Source organism: Plodia interpunctella, chromosome 2 (assembly GCF_027563975.2).
Source record: "Plodia interpunctella isolate USDA-ARS_2022_Savannah chromosome 2, ilPloInte3.2, whole genome shotgun sequence".
Taxonomy (NCBI): domain Eukaryota; kingdom Metazoa; phylum Arthropoda; class Insecta; order Lepidoptera; family Pyralidae; genus Plodia; species Plodia interpunctella.
In genome coordinates this window covers 11990807-11995387 of record NC_071295.1, presented here as the reverse complement: position 1 = coordinate 11995387, position 4581 = coordinate 11990807, and the positions used below count along the sequence as shown (strand labels likewise).

At 33.9% G+C, this 4581-nt stretch overlaps 2 non-coding genes across 2 annotated transcripts; one reads left to right on the top strand and one right to left on the bottom strand.

Moving 5' to 3' along the window:
- The first annotated feature begins 362 nt into the window (after window positions 1-362).
- Window positions 363-434, top strand: TRNAQ-CUG (transfer RNA glutamine (anticodon CUG)). Its single transcript has one exon. It is a non-coding gene; the product is annotated as a tRNA-Gln (tRNA).
- A 3820-nt stretch (window positions 435-4254) lies between these two features.
- On the bottom strand, window positions 4255-4326 carry TRNAP-UGG (transfer RNA proline (anticodon UGG)). The gene has a single exon. It is a non-coding gene; the product is annotated as a tRNA-Pro (tRNA).
- Between the last annotated feature and the right edge of the window lie 255 nt (window positions 4327-4581).

The window sequence follows — 4581 nt, the reverse complement described above, 5'->3', positions numbered from 1 at the left end:
TCCAGCCGCTACGAGTACCTTCTTCATATAGATAGTGTAGGTAAATAAGTACTGAAGTTCTTAGCGACTTAAACATTTTGTGATAATAACACGTGCATTCAAGCAAATAAATATGGTATGTTACATAATATTCTGTTTAATAGATTACCTAATACTAAAATCTCATAATTTCCAATAGGTTAATTCGTAATTTTAATTAAAAAACAACAAAGTCTACGTTTGATTCGTGAATTGTTAACAATTTCGGGCATGTAAAAATCGTATAAATATATAATGTTGTATTTTGAAGTCGGTTAAAAATAGAAAGCTTGCTAAAATTCGAAGCAAAGTGTTAGACAGGCAATTTCACGAGTGTTTTCAGCGGTCCCATGGTGTAATGGTTAGCACTCTGGACTCTGAATCCAGCGATCCGAGTTCAAATCTCGGTGGGACCTGCCTTTTTTTATTCGAATAGTTATATTTGTTCATGAAAAATGCTTCCAGCCGTTTGAAAAGTTTTAATGTAAACGAACAATAAATAGACTATAATTAATGTATTCTTAACAAAATTGACTTTTTTATATTAGTTACCTAATACAAATTATGTTTTAACAAAACGATAACGTTTTAATAAGATGATATTTTTTTTCATTTGTAGAGCAAAAGATGTAGTGGACGCAGACAAGATGTTGTAGATTTTAGAATTCGTGGATTTCATACACAAAAATTACCGTTATTTTAATGACAACTGTAGATAACCTCTTCTTTGAATTAATGTTTGTAGAAGGTTTAAAGACTTCTTTGATCGGGAGCCAATGATGTTCCATTAAAATTAAAAGTTCTTAAACAACTAATTAAACAAAATAATATTTTGTATATAATATTCGACCACATACAAAGCAAATACGTTATAGAAAACCTTTTAATGCTGGCTACACACTATCGCCGAACTCAGACAGATGCCGACACTAATGCAGCGACAATGCGTAGTTTGTATGACTACTTTTATTTATTCCAATGAAAAACCTGCAATGCATACCGCATCCGTCAAGTTCGGCGAACTGGTCCGCGAGAGTGTGGAGCTAGCTTAATATTTCCATAAACAAAGTGTTACCTAATCCTCAATCCTCTATGGCAGCAACGCGCGCTCGCCACGCGTTCGACACGCGACTTATTTTTTTTTATTTTCTTTTTTTTTAATGAGCAGTGACGTCTAATTGCTTTTTAGCTATTGTGCCTTTGAGTTTAATCTCTTTTAGTGCTTGTTAACGAATGAAGATTGACGTAGTTTGCTTTTAATTTCGGGAAGTACCTACTTATACAAAACGACATAGCTTGTCTTTTGTTTCCTTTATCTAGTTGAGAGACTGTCAAACTAGGTGGTTTTGGTATTTAAAAGGTAGTACCTACCTTTATAACTTTCATCGGCATTTATATGTTTAGAAGTTCCCGTCGTTTCCAATAGATCCTCCTATCTCGTCTACGTAGTGTTACCAACTGAACCACTGGGAATTTTAATTCCATTAAGCTTAGTACCTAGGTACTACTTAGTCAACAAATCGTTTAGGGACATCTAGTGCATTTGACTAATGAAAAGCTACCTACTGAACTACATAGGAACTGGATATGCAACTTTAAACATAGGTACAAAAATATAAAACTATTTATTTTTACAATTACCATGAAAGCTTCTACACGGTACCCTAGGCTTTAAGTTCTTCTTTTACATTGTTTTGTAATAGAGTTAAATTAATAAACAAAATAAATAAATACTGTATTTGAAAACATTTTACTTACACTGTAATGTAAGGTCAATTCCAAAATCAATAATTTCCAAAATTAATTGTTCATAAAATTGACATTACCTTTCTTAACATCTGAAAATTTTCAATAATTTTATTGAAAATATTATCATTTTTTTATTTATTAATTTAAATTTTGTAATTTTTTAATAATGATGTGAATTCGTCCTCTTAATTTTTAATATCATGTATAAGACCTACATTAGTTAATTGACGTCTTGGAGAAAAGGCCGTGGTGAAGTTTGTTGCGACGCTTCTTCTTCACCTGCGCTTTGGAAGTCGGCAGTAGTTTACCTAAGTAATGTTTTGACGTCAATAAGTGTTCTATTCCTATATAGAATAAAGAGTGAACACATGAAGAGTAAACTTCACAAATAATCGAAAAATATAAAATACAATAATTCAGTAGTGTGGGAACCGCGGCCCACTATGATCCCACGCGTGGGCCGCACGTGCCCGCGAATAAAACGACTATAACCACCCCTTCGCTAGCGGTGCGAGTGAAAATAGGGGTTATTTCATAATAAATAAGGTGCTATTTTGTTTGCAGCTATATTGCGAACGATTCGATTGAGATTGTCTTTTGTTTAATTGAGTTTGCTTTCGTTTATTAAATGGATTTAGGTATTGAAGCGGTAATGGCCCAGTGGTTAAGACGACCGCCTGTGAGCCGAAAGGTCTCAGGTTCAATCGTACTCGTACCACATTAGTTTGTATATCAATTGTAGTTTTAATAGACCTCTAATATTATATATATGTATATACAATCTTATAACAGTTTAGTTAATCCATTTTCTTGTAATTTAGATTAATCTTCCGCAATGATTTTCCCTAAAATCCTCATTAAAGTTATCTCATTTCATTCATAAACTGTACAAAGCAGACCAACAACATTTTTGTTAATCACGTTTCAAATTTGAAGATTATTTCGATGAAATTAATACATACGTAACAAATCTAATAAACTGGATAAACAGACAGACAGAAGCGGCTGGTCACTTTATAAATATCCACGATAAAATAAAACTATTATGTAGTTCTAGCTTCTGCCAGCGGCTTCGCCCGCGCGGGTTTTCCACGGGAACATTTATTTTTCTAACATGAAAGGTGCTTATACCATGATGAGAGTGCTCGTTCGTAGGATTCCTTATGGGCATAAGGAATCCTTTTCCGTACTTCAAACTACATGTATGCATAACTTAAACACGGAAACGTGAAGAGGTAACACAAATAAACTTACTTTCGCATTTATAATCTTAGTATAGTTATGAATGCATCCTGAAACACTATTAAAAAATTTAAAAATGCATCAATTAGCATGAAAACTTTAGTCTATTTTCGTGTAAATGGTAAACATTCCAGACTATTCTAAAACAGAGCCAATGTTCCGAACTAAGGGTTGAAAAAATAGAAACCAATCAGTGTTTAGTAAACGCGTGTTCTGCGCACCACTTCGTGTCCATCAGCTGATATGTTTGCTCTGTGTGTGTACTCACCCCGGTTCGACAAGAATGCAAAACTAGATTGTTTGTAAACAAGGGTGGAGTTTTCTACTGAGGTTGTATACGAACTGAAAATATAGATATAATATTTGTACGACAGATTTTATCTCTGTTATTTATCGGTCAATGTCGAGGTAGCCCTTTCGTAAACAGGCACATATTTATAAATCATTCAATAGTTTCACAAAGTGCAATATTTATAATTAGACGATAGTGCTTGTTAGTGTCTATATTTTTTAAATAAATACTTATTTTGACTTTTAAGCCCGTGGCTTTCTTTTAAAACTGCAGTCAATCAAGAAGCGATGCAAAGAAAAGTCAACATTTATATGTTACGATAACATTCTTAGCCAGAGAAGAATTTAATATTTCATGTCTCATAGACATCTTGTTGCGGCAATAAGGATCGCCTACGTCATGTCATAGCCCACGTTTCAGAGATACTTGGTCAGATGTTGGACATTTAAAGATTAAAAGGCCTTTTCAAGCAAGTGCAAGCTTCAAAAGGAGACGTTTAAATCATTAGTTCAGCCAAAACTCATGGACCAATGGTAAATCGATGGCAAGGTCGTGGGTTCGACTCTTATGTTATTGAATATTTGCCGATTTGTAAGATTAATTTAATATGTTGTTAAATAATATCGTTTTTCTGTGCCTTCATTAGCATGAGTTTCCTACGGGAGCAGTATTATTTACCGGGATGAAAGATGCCATACATGTTCGCTTGATTAGTCGAATATAGAGAGGTAACAACAAATCTATTAGTATCACTAATACACATATATTTATATTACTAAATAAGTTCACCATAACATACTCTACATTAGGGGGTTCAAGATGGCTTACCTTTTTTTGACAGATTTTTTTTGGATTATAAGTACCTATATTTTATAATATTAGCTTCGTAGAGCCTACGGCGTTTCATGCGCCAAATACATAATAAGCATTGGAAAATTGAAAAACAAAAAACAGGGCTCGTCCGGGATTTGAACCCGGGACCTCTCGCACCCAAAGCGAGAATCATACCCCTAGACCAACGAGCCGCTGTGTGAAACGTCGAAATTTGCAATCGCGTTCGAAAGTCAGCGTCGATAATGATGGCGTGATGACGCAACCTTAGTGAAAGGCAATTGATGCGCAATGACGTCACACATGTGTTGCTTTGGCTAATATAAAAACTGTTACAAGCATATTTTATACATGACTAGAATTTATTCAAGGTAAGTACTATAAGTTACAACAAAAGTAAGTATTTATCTATACTTTTTAATAAAGTTTTTGAGGTTAGAGGTTACCTA